This window comes from Buteo buteo, chromosome 18, assembly GCF_964188355.1.
Source record: "Buteo buteo chromosome 18, bButBut1.hap1.1, whole genome shotgun sequence".
NCBI classification, from domain to species: Eukaryota; Metazoa; Chordata; class Aves; order Accipitriformes; family Accipitridae; genus Buteo; species Buteo buteo.
In genome coordinates this window covers 4,787,823-4,810,582 of record NC_134188.1, presented here as the reverse complement: position 1 = coordinate 4,810,582, position 22,760 = coordinate 4,787,823, and the positions used below count along the sequence as shown (strand labels likewise).

The 22,760-nt window shown below is 41.6% G+C and overlaps 1 protein-coding gene across 1 annotated transcript in view; it reads left to right on the top strand.

Moving 5' to 3' along the window:
• Positions 1-22,760, top strand: part of MTUS2 (microtubule associated scaffold protein 2) — a 310,632-nt gene that overhangs the window by 61,545 nt on the left and 226,327 nt on the right. The window lies entirely within an intron of this gene.

Sequence of the window (22,760 nt, the reverse complement as noted above, 5' to 3'; positions counted from 1 at the left end):
TTCTTGACAGTACCTGTTCTGAGCAGTGCAAAGAGTGGTAACTTGACAAATTGGCTGTGTACTAAGTTAGCAAGGTCACTGGGGAATTTCAGAGTTCTCAGTAGGTGTCAGAAGTGTTCACATTCCCATGGGAAAGGGATGTCCTTGTTGATAAAATATACCAAAACTCCTGGTATGGGTGAGAAGGACATGGTAGGCATGAAGCTTATTCCCTGATAGGAGTAAGGGTTGTAGTTTACTGGGGTCCATCTTGTCTTCTCACTTCTCCTGCCTGGCTGCTGGTTTCCAGCCATGATCTGACATGGAGGCAGGTAAAGAGAGGATGCCTGGCTCATCAGCAACCACAGCGAGTGTCTGTCATCTTCTGTAGCTCAGCTGCCTGTACAGAAGTTCAGTTTGAGGGTGGGTATAATACAGCAGAGCTGTTTAGTGTAGCTTGATGCAGCATAATCCTTGTATCCTACTTGGGATACACTCTAGATGGGTGGACAACTACAAGGGTGAAAAACTGGCTGGTTTGTTGGGCCCACAGACTGGTAATTAATGGGTCACATTCTACCTGCAGGCCAGTTATGAGCTGAATTCTCCAGGGGTCTGTGCGTGGACATATGCTGTTTAATACTTTTATCAGTGACCTGGAGAAGGAGACATGATGTCCCCCCATCAACTCAGTGGATGACACAAAACTGGGGGGAACCAGGTGATAGGTTGGAGGGCAGGGCTGTTATCCAGAGGGATTTGGACAGGCTGGAGGAATGGATCAACAGGAACCTCATGAAATTAAAAGAGGACAAATGTAGACTCTAGTGCTGGTGATGGACTAATCCTCTGCATCAGGTTTGGTGGGCAGTGAACTGGGTATGAGCCAGCAGAGTGCCCTGGCAGAAAGATGGGCAACAGCATCCTGGGCTCTGTGATGAGGACCAAATCCGGTAGATGGAGGGAAGGGATTATCCCCTCTACTCACCACTTGTTAGACTGCATCTAGTTATACTGCATCCAGTTTGGGGCCTTCTAATACAGCAAAGACATCAAGGAATTTTTGATGTTTGAGGGAGTTCATCAGAGGCCCCTGAGATGGTGAGGGCTAGAGCATTTCCCATGTGAGGAGAGGCTGATGGAACTGAGTTTGTTCAGCTTGGAGGATAGACGACTTTACGGGGGGACCTGACAGCAGCCCCCAGTGCCTATAGAGTCACTGGGGAGACAGAGCTGGGCTCTTCATGGTGGTCCATGGCAGGTGGATAAGGAACAGTGAGCATAAGGTGAAATAGGAGAGGTTCAGACTGGATATAAGGAGAACAGGAGACTGTCCCACGAGGACAGTGAAGCCTGTGCAGTCTCTCTGTCGCTGGAGGTTTTCAGGACAAAACTCTGAGCAACCTGGTCCTAAATTCAGTGTTGACTCTGGAGTAGAGACTTCCTGAGGTCCCCTGCAGTCTGAAAGGGTCAATAATTCTATGACAATGGGCCTTTAAATGAGCCAAAAAGATGCTATAGTTGGGATCCTTGCAGAAGAGGGAAGGAGAAAGTGCTTGTTTATGTCTGCAGGAAAGCAAGATGCTTTTTATGCCTGCCATAATTTTTTTTTTTTGTAAAATTCAAATTATAGATGAGGTTTTGCACATTTAGGAGCTGATTGCTTTCCAGTTTTGGTAATTACTTTATATACCAATTCTTCCAGTCATTAGACATAAATTGTTGTACTTCACAAACAGAAGATCTGATTTATTGTCTGACCTGACTAGTAATGAAGCATTTTGACAGTATCTGGGCTAATTCCCTGCTGTGTAAGCATATGTAGCTTCTTTGAAGTGAATGGCACTACATGCAATTGTACTAGTGGCAAGTTTGGCCTGTTTTTAATAAAATACAACAAATAGGTTTTGTGCTCCTAGATTATTTAAATGTTCAGACAAGGACTTGCTGATGAGCAATTATAAGAAAATCTTTCCTCTGACACAAGAAATGTCAGATATTGCCAAGAAAACCAAAGGAATCTGATCTTCAAAGCTAAAAATGTTGAACTGAAAGGCCATCTGTTAAACAGGTACAACACTCAAATTGATGCATGATCCTACATCAACTCCAGTGCTATTAAAACACAAAAGTTATGCGTCTCCTCTGAGCCCATCATCTAGACTTCCAGATAGTTGAGGGAAAGTGTGATGCATTGCGCTTTCTTAGAAGACCTGTCTTAGGCCTGGTTGAATCCCCTGTGGAGTTGGCTCCTGCTCTCTATTTACTATATGAAGAGAGCTGAGGCAATTAGCTCGGACTAGACACTTAAGTTTCAGATTGCTAAAATTAGCTGAGATGAGTCCTACCCAGAGCTACTACATCTATCTTCAGCTTCTCTTTTTCTATTTTGTTTTTAATTTCATGTCTCTACACTCACCCATTTTCTATGCCTTCTGCAGTTTTTCCTCTATATTCATCGCCCCACATACACCTGTTATTTCCTTTAGTTTAACCATGGTCACTGATGCTGGAATGGCAAATAGGATTCTATGATACTTCTGTTCCACTCTATTTGCCGAAATATTGATTTTCTTAAAGCATTTAAGTACTGAGAAAATCGATAAGGCTATATACAAGGCAGAAGCAATAACGTAAAGGCATCTTGCTAACTTATAAAGAGCGAGCTGATTGACAGAGTTGAATGTCATTGAGTGAAAGGGAAACCTCTGGTTTCTAGTTGAGGGCAAATGATAGTGTAATTCTCTGACACCCTGCATTACACACCTGCCTATCAAGGGTAGCCACAGCCCAACAAGCTGCAAGAAGAAAGAGCAAGCTCTGGAGAAAAATAAGGGACTCTAAGCACCTGCCACCTCTAAGTCGTTGGCAGTGATATTTTTCAGGTGTCCTGGTTTCAGCCGGGATGGAGTTAACTGTCTTCCTAGTAGCTGGTACAGTGCTATGTTTTGAGTTCAGTATGTGAAGAATGTTGATAACACTGATGTTTTCAGTTGTTGCTCAGTAGTGTTTAGACTATAGTCAAGGATTTTCAGCTTCTCATGCCCAGCCAGGGCACCTGACCCAAACTGGCCAACGGTGTATTCCATACCATGTGACGTCCCATCTAGTTTAGGAACTGGGAAGGGGGGGGAGGCAGTTTTTTTTTTTTGGCTGCTCGGGGACTGGCTGGGTGTCGGTCGGCGGGTGGTGAGCAATTGCCCTGTGCATCATTTGTACATTTCAATCCTTTTATTACTTACTGTTGTCATTTTATTAGTGTTATCATTATCATTATTAGTTTCTTCTTTTCTGTTCTATTAAACCGTTCTTATCTCAACCCAGGAGTTTTACTTCTTTTCCTGATTTTCTCCCCCATCCCACTGGATGGGGGGGAAGTGAGTGAGCGGCTGCGTGGTGCTTAGTTGCTGGCTGGGGTTAAACCACGACATCAGGCCATAGTGAATATGCAGGATCAGTCCTTTTATATGAACGCAGGTGTGAACTTATGTTGAAATCAGTAGAAATTTGCAGATGCTTTCAGTGGAGGCTGATTTTTGTGTAAGGTCCCTCTTTCCCCGCAGGAGGGAAGGATGTGCTAGTATTTCCTTTGGTTTGTGTAACAGCCACTGAGTTTTGAATGTTGCATCTGGGAAAATTATATTGACAGAATGTCAGATATATGACAGTGTCATTTTTCTAGATGAAACTTAATCAACTCAGGGATGAATTTCAGGTACACTTTTCTGTGATGGATGAGCAACAAAAGAAATTTGTTTTATAGAAAATTTATTTAATGCTCGTTTTGGACCTCATCCGCTAGAGCTGCTTAACAGTAAATACCTGTTTAACTGTATGCAGGTTGTTGAGGAAGAGAAAGACGGTACTTTGGGACTGAAGTTGCAGGTTTTCTTATTTTTCAAATGTTAGCATCCAAAGGCAATTAGAAAAAAAAATGGTTTGCAAAGTGTATAACAGAACTGCAGCCACGTTTTTGTATATTGCTTGTTACCCATGCCTTGTGTGCTTGTTGTTACAGCTCTTAAAGCAGTCCTTAAGACATCTCACAGAGAAATGAGTCATATCGTCTTTCATTTCTGTGTGATTGCAGATTGTTAGCTGGAGAAAGAGGGAACCCCATGGAGACTGTGGGGAGATTGTATTAGAGATGCATATATAGGCATTATAGAGACTGCATTTAGAATGGCAGGTATCCAGAGAAAGGCTCTATGTTTTGTGAGGGTTGTGTGTTGGAGATTGCAAATGCTGTGATAAGGAGAGATCCCAGTGATAACGAGGCCCCTGAGCCCCGAGGAGGGGGGATCAGCAGCAGAATTTTAACCAGCATCAGGAGCAAAGAGGGCACGGGGAACACCCTGGTCTCAAGAAAAGGAAATCAGTTGAGGTTCACCCCTTATTATTATACCTTTAAAACCCTGGGTCTGGCAGCACAAGCCCCTCTGCTTTCTGGGGCATTGGCTGATGTCTGTGGAAGACCCCTTCAGTTTGTGAGCTTGGACTATGGCGCTGCTAATGAAATAAGCGTGCCCGCCGCACCGAGGCCGGCTGGTGCGGAGTTTTCTCACGCCACGAAGTCCCACGGCCTCCCCTTCTCCCCGGCTGCCGTCGCAGGGCTGCGGCGGGGCAGCCCGAGGCAGGAGGAAGGGCAGCCATGGCCTGGTGGTGCCTCTCCTCCCGTGGGCCCTGACGTGCGACCAGAGCTACAAGTGATCTGGCATCTTCTAATTGTCTTCATGTGGTTTGCTGCCCGCAGTCTGAACGCAAAGGCAAACCCAGCATTGTTTTTGATCGGTGCGTCCACTGCCAGTGTCAAAATACGGTATGAACCAATAGCCAAACATTTCGCACATGTAACACAATACGACCCAAGCTTCAAGGCCAGAAATATTCAAGTGCAAAGATAACTGATGTTTGCAGAGATACCTTAAAAATTTGTCTCCTGGTGCATGTAATGTGATTTTTCTATCTGTTTGCTGCATAGCTGAGGAATGCAAAAGCTAGAGTATGGTAAGATTATAATCAGATTCATTTGTTTTTCAATTACTGCTGGGTATATTTTATTTCTGAGGTTGGGACAAGATCCAGCGTTTTTAGCCTGAATGTGGATAATACAGGTTACAATTCATTCCTCAAAATGTGGGGCTGCTTATTTTTCCTATGTTTGACATTATATAATCACAGTTATTATAATTATAGGTATTCGTTCTTTGTGGTGAAATGTGGCTAGTGTAACAACATTCTTTAAATAGCTGTCTCTGTTCAGTGAGAAATAAACATTTGGCAGTATCCCATTCTGCCATTTAATTAACTTGAGCCATGTGAAATATGTGAGCTGGGAGAAGAGTAAAAATTCTTAAACCCCAGAACACATGAACTGGACATGTGTCTGTCATGGCCTAATCCTGGTATTAGTGCAAGTGTTTTTGATGCTGTATTAGAGGAGTTGTAGTAAAATAGGAGGAAATCCAGGGAGGAATAAGTTGGCACCGTGAGGGAGGCTTTATAATGCAGGCAAGCACATCAGCTACCTACCAGTCATCTCGGGGAGCGTGACCCAGCCCTGGTCATGGCAGACCAGTGGTAGGAGCTAGAACATATATTTGCTGCTGGATTTCTTTTCCCACAAAGGTGTATCAACAGAGATCTCTGGAACTGAAACAAAAACCTTTCCTATTTTCCAAAGTGTCTTTCAAAGTAGGGATAGAGACAAGACACAATTGCTGGTTTTGAATTTCCTTGTTGGGAAGAGGTCTTTTATTAACTTATGAGCCAGAATTGTTTTATTATTTATGCAAAAGTATGGATGCATGTGAAGCCCATAATGTAAACAAGTGTCAGACTGCACTCTATTTAGTACCTGCAGTTCACTGTATTAATACTTCTTGTTGCTTTAGATCTTGAACACCTGAAAAGGTAAGTTATAGAGGCTTGCCTTCTTGTAACAGGTGTTTGGTTTGCCAGTCTTGAATCTGCTTTTTCTTCTATATCTAAACTCAGAAATTGGGTATAGGAAGGCTAGTCAGCAGTGTTATGTTAAGCAGTAAAGCATCCTAAGGGAGTCTAGGTGAGCTCTGTGTCAGGTATGGTCTTCTGCTTGCTTCCTTCCGGGATAATGATGCTTTGCTCCAGAAAACATTAATTTATTAACCTCACTGATGCAGTTTCTTGTGATATACTGCAGGATCCACATTTTGCCATTTTGACAGATAATCCAAGCAATAGTCTGTGGAAGACCATCTGCAAATAGTGTAAGAAGGGTCAAGTAAAGGAGATCCCCTTATGCAAACATGGTATGAAGCATCTAGAATAAACTGCTGGGAGGAGCTGGGATGTGGGTGCTTTCATAGCATAGGATTTTCCTTCTGCTAAGTGTTTTCTACATAGGCTTCATAAGCTGATACTATGAAGTACTTTGTGATCTCCTTTATCCACATATGCTTGCCACGTGTCATTTTCATCTTACCTTGGGGTAAGGCCTCAAGCCTAGTGCTGTAATGAGAAGCTTTCCCTAAAGGCAGGCTCTGTTAACTCAAGGCTTAGGCAGATACATCGCGCCTGTAATAAGCCAGGCAGAAGTGAGAAGGGGTAGTTGGTCTGAGGAGGAGATGTTGTTGTTGGACCTCCTGATGGTGCCCCTGGGAGCCTCCAGGGATGTTCCCTAGAGCTTGACTCAGCCAAGAAAACAGTGGGATTTCTGGGAACAAGGAACCCCTGCTATTTGTTGGGATATTCCCTCTACATCTCCTTCACCTCTGCGCTTGGTTGAGTGCCTCTGTCAGGCAGCCTTCCACAGCCAGAGCAGCCAACCTGCTCTTTGCACAAACATACTTTCTCTCTTCTAGCAAAGTCCAGTAGCCAATTTATCCCCTTAGGAGGTCTCACCACTGGACTCTGCATTGCTTCTCTTACATTGATGTGGTTGTCTTAGCAACAGCAAGAAGTTTAGGGCAGGGGTGAGATGCAATCTCTGTTCTGTACAGTGCAGAGCAGAATTCACATGGCTATACAAATGTTTTATGATAATCATTTCCCTTCCTTCAATGTATTATCCTGCTTTTCTTTCACCAGCTGAACCTCATTTTGTTATTTGTTGGCTATTAGGACTGCTTCTGGGAAGGACTCACAAAACCATTACTGGAATTGTTCACTTAAAGTTATAGATGGTGTTCAAAGCACCTGCTGTTTTGTTGAAATGTGCAGTTCAGTAGTTTTTCTAGCTTCACATTGATTGTGGGATGCTATGCTAGCGACAGCAGCGTGTGACAACATAAGCACCACTGCTTGTACCAAAAGTAATCATCAGCGTGGCATCAGAAATGAAAACCAACTGAGAAAATGGTATCTAGTGGTAGGAAAGTGCTCTGCTAATAATGAAGCACAAGTACAGGCAGAGAGCAGGACATTATTCCTGAGAGAATTGGCAGAACGGAGATATAAGCCGCCTCTTTTGAAGACAGGAATCTCTATGAGAAATAGGTCACACGTGCTTGTTTAGTGGAGAGAAAGAAATGAAGATGAGACCCAGTATAAGCGCACAGGCAGCGGGATTCTTTTAAAGCCATTTCTGACTTTTTCATGGCAAGTTTCACTTGCAGTGTCCGACACCTTCCCTTGCATCTCCTAACTCCTTGCCTCCACTTGTCCTTGTCCTGGCCCTCTGGTCTGGGGGCTGGGCTGCCTCCTCCTGTCTCTGCTATTAGTAGCTTTGCTCCTGGTCTTGCCAGCATGGTGATTGCTTGCTTGGCATCATAACACATGTTGGAAATTTGGCTGGGATGGCTCGTTCAGTCCAGGATCACCTAAGTGTCTGTGCTCCCTGCTTTCCAGCGCTGCCAGCTCGCGCAGCACGGTATGCCTCCAGCTTGGCCAGGGCAGATCTGATAAAACAAGTTAAAAGGGCTGCTCTTGCACCTCACTAGTGAGATGTAATTAGCCAGTTGGGAGCCATGGGTCTGGAGAAAATTTCTGTCCATTCTTACAGGAGAAGCAATATATCTTCCGGAGGGATTTCATTCTTCTGTTATTCTGCGAAGATGGTGCCTGTGATGTCTAATCAGCAGCGGGAGTTGTGGAGGGACGGAGTGCGGTCAGAGAAGATTAAATCTTCATGGTTCCCAGCTGCTATAATAGCTTTTTTAGCTGCTAATATCTTGACTGAACTGTGATTTATTTTTTTTTTAAAGATGCTCATAAATTGGCCGTACTTTGATCCTAGAAGGACAAAAATTACATGCGAGACACAAGCCACCCTCTGCCAAACCATAAGCTGCAGAGGACAAGGACATTAAAACTTGTAATAGAAAGTGTCACACAGGTGTCTCTTAGCGTGCATTTTTGCTAGGCTGATGCCTAGAAATGTTTACCCTGTTTCAGTTAATATTTCCTAGAAAGAGTCTGCCTGAAGGAGGCACCTACTGTAGAGAAATTCAGTTTCAGCAGTCCAAAGGGCCAGGCATGTACTCCGGGCAGGACCAAACCTGGGGGGTTCAGCCCTTCAGTGGCTGAACCGGTGTGCTTGGCTGGTGTTTGGGGAGGGGGTCCAGCCTGCCAGCCCCCCTGCTTCCAAGGGAGGACCTGGGAGTTTCCTCAGCTGACCCCTTGGATGCTGCCGGCTTTAACCTACCTGGCACAGCAGAGCTGTTTGTCACAGGGCTTCCCACTGCAAGAACTGAATCGTTTTGAATTTGCTGTTCAGGTGGTTTTCCTTTCAGGGGCTCAGTCATTATGGAGAAGGAAAATTGGCTAATCGGTTTTGCTGTTGTTTACAGTCAGTTACTCCCTCTCAAGTGGTATCAGACCTCTCCAAGGTGTGAATTATAAACACTGAGGGTCTACGTTTATTTGTTTAGAGAAAGCCCTGACTCAAATGTAATTAAAGTCGTATAAACATTTGTATTGCTCTTATGGAGTGTAAATTTAGACAAAGTTTTCCATGAGAGGGTGTCTTCTAACCAAAGCATCTGTCAGTGTTTGAAGTCATGAAGGTATGTTCATATAGGTAGATAAATACGTGTTATCTAGCTTTCACTTAAGATACTCAGTAGATGATAAAAATAAACTAGAATAAAAAGAAAAGGAAGTTAATAGAAGATGGAGAAGGTAGGCTGGCAGGTATATTACTGGTGAGCAGAGAAAATTGGAAGACAGGCTGACAAGTGAGGACATGCTGCTTGCTTTTTTCTGGACAATCATTATTTCTGCAGGGAGCGTCTGCGCTGCAAGGATCCTTTGCAGCAGTTCACTGGCAAAGGTGAATAACCTGAGATTGCCTCATCTTCAATGCATGTTATTCCTGATCCACATTTCAGTTGATTCTGGTTCCTTCTGTTTTCAAATTTAAATACAATTCTGGGGTCGCTGGTTGAAGTCCCCTCTCCTCTGTGGATGGGAGATGCCATAAAGCCAATGGGATGCTTGTGCCTGAAGCGGCCAAGGCATATGAATTTTCTTGGTGCACCCTCAGCTCCATGTCAGGTGTTCAGCCAGGCGGTGCGGCAGCTTTTTTCCCCAGCAGAAAAGGGGATGTTGGGGGCTAAACTGTATCCAGAGGTAGTTAACACAGCATGTAGCTATGTATATGAGGACGGTAACCTTATTAAAGAAAGATCACTGCTAACACTTATGAATGGCATCACCTAACATCAGCCTCTTCCCTTTTGACTGGTGAGAGTTCAGTAAGGTGGACAGGGGCTATTGCAGGGCAGCTGGCTTCTATACCAGAGAATGGTCCCATGCATGTTTAATTTATATAAAAACTGATGTTTTTATATGTAGCCTCAGTGGGTTACTTGTAGGATGGCATAAAAGAGCACTAGGGGCCATTCCCTTGGGCCAAAGTCTCAGGAGTTGATGATCCTTCATCTACAGGAGGCAGCGTTGGTGCTCCCAGTAGTGAACCAGTGAGGAAGAGTCACTGTTGGAGCAGGCCAAAATGGAAGCAAAACCAAAGTTAATCTGCATAGTCAGGGTTGAGGGTATGAAACATGTGATTTATTTCCATTAACTAAAAATATGTGTAATATAGACATGTGTATCAGACCTGGTCACCCTGAACTGTTCCCCCTGCCCCCTACAGTCAATAAGAAATAAGCAATTTTGGGACCACATTCATGTATGACCTATTTTATTTAGGATGAGATGAATCCTACTGTTGCTGAAGTTACAGAGGGACTTTAGACAACTACCTTGTGCATATTTAGCTGCATTGTAAATGTCTGACTTCAGATGAATCCAGCCCTGAAATATCTGTTCATTGTGTTTGTGACACCTAGCTTGGGAGTTCCTGAAAAGCTTCCCAGATCTTACTTCCACCCCTGCATACCTCAATATATGTGGGAAAAATCCAGCCCGTTATCTTTAGATGTTTACTTATGGAGGGGCAAAGGGCTTGGCATGCTGAGCATGTTAAAGGTTTTCTTGTCACCGGAGAAGCTTACATAAGAAATTACTTGTATTTGCTGTGTGAATTGTTTTTTATATGAAGGCACTGCCTCAAACCCATGTAATATCAGTGTACCTAGCAGTGAAAACACCAAATACACTGTCTTTGATATCTTCAAGGGGGTTGAAACAATCACAGTTAATTGCTCAAAGATATGGAAATGACTTATCCAAGCAAAAAAGAAAAGCCACTTTCCTTTTGGTTACACTGGTGCAAATTGAGAGTCGCTGGTGTCAATTACATTTTGTCTAGATTTTCACTGGCTTAAGGGAGATAACAATCAGGCCCCCTGGCTTCTAATCAAGTTTGATGTTACCCTGGTGAGTTGTTATAATCCCTTAAACGGCACCATGTGGTAAGAAATCAATTGCGTTATGAAAATTACTCAGCTTTTCAGTTGTGCTAGTGTAGTCTGGTCTAATTGTCTAATTTTACCTGCTAAATAAAGAAAATATTCAGAGTTTTCTGTTGTACCACAACTCCAGTGGACATCCATATTTGTAATTCTCAGTGTAAAAAGGATAAATATTTTTGGTTAAGGAAGAGTTTCGAATATGCAACACAGAATAACTAGTCACTAGTAAGTACATTGTCTTAACAAAAATCTTGTAGTTAAATTAAATTAGCATAAATAGTCTTTGATTGCAAACATCTATATAGCATTATATAAGGACAGAAGTGAAATAACCAGCGAAATTACAGAGGAAATTTATACAGCTGATGTAAAAACTCTACTTTGCTTGATTGTACTGCTGTCCCTTGCCATTGTCTTTGCTTTTTGCTCATTGCTTTAAGTTGGGACTCCAGTTTTTGTGAGCATTGTTAGTATTATGGCCCTTTTGGCATCTATGAAAATAGAAATAGTAAGTATATAACAAATATTTGCTCTTATACTGGCTAGAGGCAAGTTGCATTCCCCTCCATAAGCTGTTCTTGAAAGTTATATAAAAAGTGCAAAGGTATGGTTAAGGTATTTACTATGTTAGTAAATCTAGGGTTGGGGGGGGGGGTTTAGCGCTTATGAACATCTATCAGCTTTGATTACTTAAGAGGAGTATTCCATATTTAGAGGTCTTGATATTCTGTGGAAAATTTTCAGAGTTTTCGCTTTTGAAGATGAAACTTCACTTTTGCCTTTGACTGTATTCCTCAGTACAACTAAAAACAATTAGTAAAGTCTAGAATGAATCTTTTCAGAAGTTTACTAAAAATAAAACAGAAAATTAAGAATTGAGAAATATTTCTACCTTCTCCTATCAGACTGTTCGCAGAGGGCAGAACCAAGCTCAGAGCTTTTGAGTTCAGTCACCTTGAAATAATTCAGTTCATTAAATGAGCGGTTTTCACCCATAAATATATACACAGTCTGGTTTTACTTTCATATGAGTACACAGATAGCTTGGAAGAAATTCTGTTTTCCTGTCTGCTATACTTTGTGCACAAATGCTTGAGCATTGGTATTTTTTCTGAAGGCAACCTCTTGCCAGTGCAGATAGTACAGGTTATTTCTGCTGTTGCATGCCTGTGATTCAGCCTGTGGAACTTATATGTAACTGAGCAACCATCCTACAAGTTCTGCTATGCACAGAAATGGTGTGTGTGCGCTTCTTAGAAACAAATGTCTCTGGAACACAGTTTTGAATGTTATAAATTCTATACTGGAAGAAAACAACAAAAATAAGCACACTGACATACATACTCAATAGGCAGCTGTTTGCTGTTAAGAGTTACCGAGATGCAAATTTCTGTTGTTTGGGAATATCTTGTATCTTGTAGTTGCTTTGACTGTGGCTCTAAAATCAAACCAGTAGATTCAGTTCACTCAGGTGTTTGCTTGGTCATCCTGTGACCAAGGTGAATAGATATAGTTTTATTTATTTTCCAAAGAAATACCAGTATGAATCACTGAACATTTACTTTGTGCTTGGAGTATACTCTGCTGTGCAGAAATGCCTCAGAGCACCATGAGTGGAGTTACTTGCACAAGCCATGAAAGGTGATTGTGGCATTTAGAGGTGCTATGAAGTGAGAAAGTTGCAACAACTTGGTTTCTAGAAAGCCACGTTACATTGCAAATGACCTGTCGTGCTTTTCACTCTGCTGATGTGTCACAACACACCATCATCTTGCAACACTGAACTGCTATAATGTATATTGATTGACTGTGCCATATAGGATGTAAAGTGTGGTTGCAGGACATGGTATGGTTGAACACAGGGTGAGCAACAGACATAAACAAAAACTAAAATTCTTTCGTGGTCATGTGTGTAATAAAAACAACCGATTTGTTGCATTGGGGAAACCTTCATGCACAGATCTAGATGTACACATTTTCCAAAGCAATCAGAATTATTGGCATCACAGATTGTTTGTCCTTCTGGATAAGTTCTTGCTTCATGAAACCTGTCAAAATATAACATCAAAACAATGGCATTTCTTGGACTTTGGGTAATATTTTAGAATTTCTTATACCATCAAAGGCACAGTCTCTTCACAGAACTAGACCTAACAGTGGAATATTAGAAGGAGTCGTGACTGCTAACATTCATCGCCAGTATACTTCTCGCACATTGATCAGTTTATTATTTGCTTGTATTGTATTTTTTTGCTTTGTTTCCTTCCGATTTTTTTTCCCCATGAGGGAAAATGTAGCATGTGGGAAGGAGGCACTAATAGTACTTCAGGATCATAAATTTATTATAATCACTTTATTATGGTAGAAATTAAAAAAGCACAAGAGAGGGAAGGTGTTTCATATAAAGTGACAGTTGATTTTCCTCCGCTTTCCTGAAAAATACCCCTTTATCCAAACCTTCTCTGAGTATCACGCTTTATTTTCCAGAGAGAAAATTCTATGCTTGGGGCACATTTCATTAAATCTTTGCAAACCACTGATGCCCAGAATATGTTCTGCTTAGCATAATCATATTAATTCCAGTTTTTACAGACCTATGTGTTCCATCCTCCATATCTCTTAATCGCTAATCCCACCTCCATGAACAGCTTTTTGGGAGAAGCATGCCATAAAAGATGAAATGAAATTGTTTTGGGGCTAGTTTCTAAATGTTACATGGAACCTTTTACTCTAGCCAACACTGGCATCAACTTGCCTTTCCTTCAGATGAAAAGTCTAGCCATGAAGCACAAAGCTGTGCTCATTTGAAGCCTGGTACATTGACAACACAGGGACTAGGTATTTTTTCAGCGCTGTTCCATCCTAATCACTGCTGGGCACTCTGAACATGGTGGTTGCTCTGGGTGCAGTAGGTCCCACTGGTAGCTCATCAGTTCAGTCCTCAATAGGGATTATCCCTGATGCTAAACAGGCACGGTGCTTTGACTGAGACTGGAAAAAGTCACATACTTTTAAAATACTGTTATCTGTTGTCAGTCCTAAGCTTTCCCTTTACTATTGTCTGAGAGGGAAGCAAAAGTGTAGGGGTATGGGTGAGGAAAAAAAAGAGAAACAAACAAATAAAATACTGTCCTAACCAAGCTGGGACTGTTAAAAGTGGGAGATAAGCATTTGTAACAATGAGGAGGCATCGTGGAAGTGAAGTCTGGAAAAGGCCTTCAGTATTGAGTATTTCAGTGACAGCTAGCTCCTCTAGTTTCTTAGGATATTGGCCCCAGGTAAAGGATTAATAAAGTATTAACCTGACAATAGCTACTTCTCCTGGATGCAATTGCTCATTATCTGAAAAAATAGTTTGAAGAACTTAATAAAAAAGAAAATATCATTATTAAAATTGTCCTCCTGCGATGATTTGCACATGGAAGAATCATCTAAGGATCATTTCATCTCAATTGTGCACAATGCTGTGTGTCAAATTACATCAGAGTTACGCTGCAAGTAGCCATCCTTCAGGAGCATCTGGCTGGCAAAAGCTTATTCTAGCCAAGAGGCAATGCAAGTGTATAAATCATCCCATTTCATGGATATAATTCTTCAATCAATCAGCAGAAGGAGAGTAAAAGTTCTGAATATGTTGGTCATAATACATCTATCTAACCTGGGATAGTTTCCTTTGTATGGCGGTGACACTTGAAGCTGTATGGGACAACTTGTTTATCTGTGCAGAGCCAGATCCTGCCAACAGTGCACTGAACAACACATTACTCCATAAATAAATGTAATGGGACTGAAAAAAAATTACAATCTGTCCCTGAAAGAGTTGAACCTCAGTTACAAGAAACGGATGTAAAGTACAAGAAAAGATGGCCTTCCCCTTTCTGGTCTCTGGAAACTTTAGTAGCTTGCAGTTCATGGCTAATGTTTCCAGAAAAATTAGATCCCTGCTCCCATTCCTTGCGCATACATACTGTGGCAGCCGATTTTGTATGGAAGTGCAGTGAATTGTTCAAGTTCTTCCGTTTCATATACAAGTTTAATTACTATAATTTTCTTCATGCAGTTTTTCACTTTCTACTATAATAATAAAGACATAGATAAGTAGTAATAAGATAAAACAATAGTAAAGAAGGATTATAACATGAAATGGGAATAAAAAAAGCAAAGTTTCTATGTCAGCAAAACAGTGATAAAAAGGCATTAAGAAAAAATCTTGGTCTGAGAGGGAGAAGCAATTTCTCAGGTACTAAAGCTTTAGTCTAAATTGTGTTGAAGAAGACAGGGATTTCCCTGCAGATTATGATAAAGCTTTTACAGCTGCCCAAACTAGTACTCACAGTCTTTAAGACAGCGAGTGCTATTTGTGTGGTGTTGGTATCTTCTCTCTCCACTCTTCTGTATGCACAGTTTCCAAAGACCAGTAGCCTCACAGGAGAGTCTTGGGTGATCCAACTGGGTTAATAGAGCTAATGTTTGATTGTTTTGCTCTAGACCTTCTGCAGGTACCATCAGTGTACCTAAGCGTGAGCCACGTGGCCAACATCTGCCACGCATCATTCACTCACTTGGCTTATTTGCATGGTACGTTTGCCTTTCTTTCCCAAATTGTTTCTCTTACTCCTGCTCCATGATCTCTGCTGTTTCTCTTCCTGGAGCAACCCTGATTTTACCACAAGAGGCCTTTGATCCCATCTTTGCTGAACTTGACCAAGGCCCGTAATGTAGTGTCGCGCTGGTGCATCAGGTTGGGTTCAAGAATAAGTAGTGTGTTACACCATGGCCCTTCCACACTAAGTCTTACCTTGAGAAATTCATGGAGAAATCTCTGCCAAGAACATCTAAGAGAGTATAACCCAGGTACACTGGACTGAATTTGTTTGCACAGGGACAGCTTAGCACAGGTACCTCCAAACCATGCCTTCCCAAACTTTCTGGTAGTACCATAAGCTTGCAGATGAGCAGCCACTGGGCAGAGATGCCCAGTGCTCAGCAAGTTTAGTACTGTGTGTTAACAGCTTCCAAGTAGCGTTTCTCATTCTTTTCAAGCGGGGCTAAAAGCAGACTGTACGGTCTCATCCCCAAACTGGGAATCCTTATAGTTAGGGCAATGTCCGGGTGCTATTTCAGGTTTTGAAATAGAGTTTTAAAATTCTGTGTTCATTGTGTAGCAAGAATTAGGATTTAATACAATACCATGTAGTTATGCCTTGTTTCAAGTATAAAGAACAAAAAATACGAGGAAATGAACAGGGTTTTCATCATCAGTTGCACAGTACAGATCTGAGAAGTCAATTTTTTGCATAACTGCTTTGTCCAACTTTACTCCAAACTGGTACGTAGCTATGTCCTCCTTGATTGTATCACTTGCTGATATGTAAGATTCTCAGACGTGCTATAGGGCGGAGTCAGAGAGAAGTTAATATACTTTTGTTAATGCAAAGCTTTTTCTAGAGAAGTCTTTATAGGACCAGTGTGGGACCACCCAGACATAAGGAGTCCTCCAAAACATGCTAACCTCTTTCATTTCTAAATTACATTTGTCTGGGAGAGACAGATGATGCATGTCTTCAACTCTCTGCAGATGTTCTCAGGTGACAGCATGCAACATTAATCACCCTGCTGCATCTACTGAGCTGTCATGAAGGTTTCATGCATCCTAGAGCACTGTGAAATCCCTTCCCCAGGGCATCCAGTCGTCCCCACATTTCTGGGACAGCAGACAATCTGTGGGGTGGAGGATGTGAGGTGCAGACAGGGAGATTTACTAAAGGGAGTTACTGGCCAGCTTAGTCATTCAGGGGCATGAACATGCCTACCTTCCTCACAGACGCCATCATCTTTGTCAGAAGAGAAGATCCTAGTCAAAAAGACTAGTAAAAAGGGATGGCTGGCTTCTAGCTTCTCTTCCTCAGGGAGCTCAGAAACAGAGGGTGGCAGGACCAATTTTAGGCTGCCATCTCTAGTTAGAGGGTTGCTGGGAACCCAAATGCACCTCAAAACTGCGGAGGTTAGGACAACGAGAGATGCATCTTTCATTACTTTGTTCTTCTGTGTCTGGGATGCCAATGTTGATCAAGTCATTTTTGTATCATCCCTTGGCAGATTTTCCCAGTGCACTGCGGTTGGTAATTCACAGCAGAACACTTTGAGCAGTAACCGTAACTGACATCTGAAAGTGGTTTATACACATTTAAAAGCTTGGGCAATGTAAAAGTTAAGGCAAGATTTGCAGGAGAGGTAATATCGCATATTATAACAGCTGATGTAGCTGAAAAGGCATGGGCACATTTCCAAACACCCATGCCCTTCTCAGGATTGCTGCAGAGACAGAGACTATAGAGAAACAAAAACCCAGCGCCTCCCTTTCAAATGTGGCATTTCTAAAATGCCTCCCAGTGCTGCAAATCAGTACAAGTTTAGAATAAGTCTGATTTATAGCCATAGCACATGTTGTGAGTCTGGAAACTCAATAACATTTTATTACCTACTAAAGAAGTTGTTTATTTAAATGATTACTTCTTGTGGCATATACCAGAAGATAAACAGTGTATAAATGAGTAAACTGTGTGACTGAATGCTTTGTGACTAGCCTCTTCTGTTCATTTTATGCCATTCATTTCTGAATTTACTCCACAATAAATACAGATACTACTATTACATGTTCCAGAAGAAAGTCTCTTCAGCTGAAGGAATTGGTGTACCTTACAAGAGCCACATGTTTTATCAGATTTTCATTCTGATAGTCAGTTGCAATTGAAATTGGCAAGTTCCTATTTTCAGAGTGAAAAGCAATGATAATTCATGTGATAATTCTCCCAGCTAAAAAAACTAGGAAGCTTTATTTTAGAGATGCATAATGAAACATGATGGGAAGATGCCTTATTCCATGGCCTCACATTTCCTTCCCTATTAGCATGATATTTACGGATATAAAAGAGAAAAATCAGTTTCTCATCCAAAAGAATGTATTCAACTTGTGCTCATAATTTTGAACTAGCCTTTTTTTCCCTATCTTGTTCTTGAAAGTATCATTCAATGTAAGTTCATATCTGCAGCTGTTGTGCTATAAAAGGTTGCTCTCCCTTTCCCACAGAGGTATGGTATCTCATTTTAAAATTGATATATAGCACTAGACTCACTTGGTCCTCTGCCCAAAGGAGTAGTGAAGGACTGAAAGTGTCCTGTGGTCCTGATCTCACCATAGTGAGAATAGGGTTTCTGCCTACCCAGTGTCATGGGGAATGTTGAGGGCTCATGTAGCCAAAAGACTGTGTTTTGCCTGATAGCCTAGGAAGACCTTCTTTAATCAGGGAAATTGTGTCTGGTGGAGCTGAAGCTTTCTCCTTCCATCTCCCTTTGCCTCTATCCCTGACCCCCTTTTTTTGCTGCCTGCTGGGGAGGAACTGAGACTATTGTGATGTTACCCTAATAATTTCGTATTCTATCTTCCATCTCCAAAACCACTCTGTTTCAGTCAGTGACTCACCATTACCAACTTGGTGTTCTGCTAATTGCTTGGTTAGACTTTGCAAGTCTTTTGCTGGGGTGGGGGAGAGAAGCAAGGTCCGACACCAGCACAGATGTCAGTTCCTGATGACTAGGCATGGTGGGATGACCTATGTGTGTAGTCCCCTTCTTTTCTTCTGGGCTCTAGCTATAGTAAGCATTAAATCTGTTACTAGTGAGGCTGTCTAATAAACCCCATCACATCCTGGCTGGCATTTGTCATGTTTAATTGCAGGCACATATTGAGGTTCACGTTGGTAGTAGCTGCTTAGATTTCTGTTCAGTCAGTGCAGACATTGGTATTTCTAGAGTGGGATTCACAAGACTTATTTTAGACTTTCACAGTGATTATTTCCGCCCAGGGCCTGTGATGAAAGTGTAAAAGCTAATCTCAAATGCCTAAAAGCCAGAAGTTTAGGTGTAGTGTCTACAGTGTAGGCATGGAAAGTTAGGTGAGATTGATCCTTCTGCTGATGCATTTTACAATCATCTCCCCTCTTTAGGTAAAGTGGATAAATGTCAGCTGCTCCAGCATCCACTGTCTCTAGCAATGGAACTGAACTGGGAGGAGAAACACTTTGCTGGGGACTGTTGTCTGCTCCAGATCCTCACACCCATTGATGTGCATCCATACACTGCCTCATGGCCACAGGTTGACTGAAGGTTGATCAGTGGGCAATTTCTCATTTCTGTGGCCATTCTCATGTCTTAACGTGAGCAACAGAACCTAGCAGAATTATTTAAGTCAATTTTTTGCAATCCAAACTATTTTCAGAAGAGAATTGGTGGGGATGTGTTAAGAATTTTCTTCCTGTATCTTTGCTCAAGGCCCTTACAACATACTCCTCTGTTTCAGCTTGAACTGGGAACAGGATGGCAAGCTCTGAAAGGATCTTTGGAAATCATAGCCCTATTATCCATCAGATCAACACAGATAATTGCTTAGTGCGCTGACTCCAGTGCATGTTTCTGATGTACAGTATAGCTTTATAACAGTATTGCAAAATATCACCAGGGTATTACTTTTGCTTTCTTAGTGACTAATCATTGGAAAATTTGATGTTGTTTGACAATTTAGCCATTGCCAAATATAATCTAAATCTTTGCTGAGAGCTGAGTGTATGGCAGGAGAACAATAACAGTGTCTGAATTGCAGCTTTCTAGAGAAATCAATTCTGGTTTTACAATTGGGCTGTTAAAGTTTCTGCATGTTGTAGAAAACGGTGCAAGTCAGGCTAATGCACTAACAAATTTTTGTCTTGGGCAGAATGTGTGTAAAACACAGTAGAGCTGTCATGACATTTTTTAACAATCCTAAAATGTTATCACTGTTTTCTAAGACACATCTTAATGTTTTAGTGTTTCTCACATCTCTGTATCTTCAGAAAACAACTTCTTCTTCAGAAGTGTTGACATTTTCCTTAAATAAGAAACTCCAAACCCTAAACTTCATTTTCACAAAATAAATTATTCAATAAGTTCTTCTTTAATTATCTCCTCTTTGACTGCTTTGTTGCCTGAATTGTTCATTGCTCTTGCAGAGAAAATGAACCCCTGGATTTCCCTAATGGTTATTGTAGATGTCAGCTGTAGTGTGCAGACTCTTCAAAGGATCACTCCCATGACCTAATCTCAGTGCTCCCCAAAGCTCACCAGTGATTACTTTGTTATGTTTTAGTAGTAACTGTGAGGTGGTGGGGAGTGCTCAGTGCTAGTTTTTATTATCCATAGAAAAAGCTTTGTACCATTGAAAAAATGCAAGCTGCATGCTGATTGATGTGCCAAAGGCAACTAAGGTCATGGTTACATATAAAGTGGGAAACTTGCCACATATTGATAGGATAATCAAACGAGATGGAGGACTGAATGGACTCTACATAACAGATGTTAGCCACATCGCTTAATGGACTATTGGAAGGTGCTTGGGTGCTGTTAGGAGTAAGCTGATACAAGGAGCTGCACAGGAAGGAGAGTAAACACTTAGCTTTCATCCTGCACCACGAACCTTTCTGTTTTCTTCCCTGTTTTCACAGATAAGTAGCATGGTTGTGTTTGGTCTTGAAGGCTTCTGCATCTCTGACCTGCAGGCTGGAGGCAGTAGCATGGAAAATCCCAACTGCTTTGTTCCCTGCTCCTGGTTCAGGCTAATCCTAAGTGATCAAAGTACTGTGTTGGGCAGCGTGGGGTTTGGAAAGAACATCCTGGGAAATCAATACCTTCTGTATTTGTACTGTGGGCTTGATAGCTGAAACCTCTGTGAAGACTTACTCTTCCCTAGAAAGCAGTTCTGCATTTGGACGTTACCAGGCAGGGTTGGATGTATCAGTCAACCAGTCACTGACTGACCAGACTGTGTCCTTCAGGTCAAACTCTGGCAACACATCACACCACTGGGGCTAACTCTGACTAGACTGGTGCACAGCTGAGAAGGTTTTTTTTTCCTGTACCAGGCACTTGGTGACTGTCAGCACTGAACCTGCAAACTCACAAGTTCTTTTTTCCTGTTCAGACCTGAGATGACTTTCTCCTGAAGACAAACTCATCTAAAGAGCCATCTTGGGCTTTGTAATCACTGTCTTTACAGGAGTTTGCAGCTGTAGCATGCTATTGACATCTGATGAAAGCCAAGCAGACAAGGCATTCTCTTTCCCCATAGCCTCCCTAAAAGAACAGTTGATTTTTTCATAAATGTATTTGTACTAACAATAGTATCTTTTTTCCTTTCCAATTTTTTTAGCAGCTTGATTCAGTCTTTCATTCCTAAATGTGACAGGTGAACTCTTTGGGCCAAGTTTTAACTTGCAGCTTGTATTTGTAAGGGAGAAGTAGGCCATGGAAAACCAGGCTTTGAAATGGAAATTCTGCCTCAGCTACAGCCACAGCAGTGCTGCTCAGTGCCCTATTTTGTTTTCTTTTTCCCATCGTCAGCCAAATCAGGCTCACCGCTCCTTGTTCAAAGGAGACGTGTTAACTTTCCAGAATTCCCTGTGCTGCTGCTTAGGAGTCTTACAGACGTTTTCAAATGCTGTATCCAGTATTCCATGTCTTTGAGCAGGTCTTGAGTTTCTAAGAAAAGGCTATTCTTCTCTGACTTCCAGAGCCTTGGAGCTAGCTCTAGGATACAGGGAACCCAAACAAAATAGAAGGTATGTTTTCACATTCCAGTGCTTGCATGTTATTTCTAGGCCAGTGTATGCGTTTATGCTGGATAACCTTACCCCAGCTGTATGCTTTCATCGTACCAGGCTTCCATTAAAATCAGTAGCTGATCATACAGCATACATAGAGTAAACCAGTATTGGATATTTGTGGGAACAGTCAATATATCCCTGGAAAGTTCCTTAAATATTTGTTCGATAACAGCGTGAAGTGAGATAAAGTGAAGGTTAGTTGAACGTGAAGCTGGAACAGCTGCACGACTGGACAGCCACTGTAATTGCGAGCTATTATTAACATATTTCTCTTTTTAAGCAAGTATGCTGTCTCTTTTGGAGTTCATTTTGCTTCTAAATATATGAATTTTGATCTCATTCCACTTAGAGAAGTCCTGTGTTTTGGCAAATGGCAAAACTTTCTGCGGAGTAGCTTGCAAATGTTGGGGTATGAAGCGTGCTTGGCGGTGATGCTTGGAAAATGATCGGATGTGATTTGTGAAGCATGCTGTACTGGTATGCAGTACCTGGGAGAATGAAACCATGAACACAGTGTAGCATGTCCAGACCTTGCACAGGGTAGCATAAAACATAACTCCTTGGCATTTTCTCCAGTGCTGAAACAGCAGGATTTTAGCTGACGATCTTGCCTGGCCATCTGGTGAAAGAGTGTGAAAGAACTTTACAGGGACTAATTATTTCCTAGATTAATATTGCTGACAAGTACTCCATGAGGCAGTGTGTATGTTTGCAGGGTGTTATGCTACTAGAAATGCCATTAATTATTTTGCCCGTGACTTGCCGAACACTGCGATGCTGTATGCTGGCATTCTGCCCCAACATTGCCATCTGTGTATATCACAGGCTATACCATAGTATTTATTTCACATCTTTCCAGAGATTTTTCCATTTTCAGATTTAAGAGCCTGGATTAAGTAATTTTTAATATAAGGCATTAAAACAATCTAATTTTTTAACACAATTTTCCTCTCAAAACTTGTCAAAATCTGCTTACTAACAATATGCTCAGTAGGATGTACTGTCAGTCTAACTGCTCTCAGGCAATGAAGTTTAAACTGAGTTTAAGTCTTATGCATTGATTAACTTTTTTTTTTTTTAAAAGTCATTGTGACGTAGTGACTTTGGTACACCTTGTAAGGAAGGTATAATATTTATTTATGTTGTAATGTAAATATGAAAAATACAACATTGGCTATCCATATTAAAATATTTATGCTACACATGGAGACATGTTAATAGTTTGATCAAAGATATCAACATAATCAGTGTAACCGTCAGAAATGTTAAAACAATGATGGAAATATTCCTG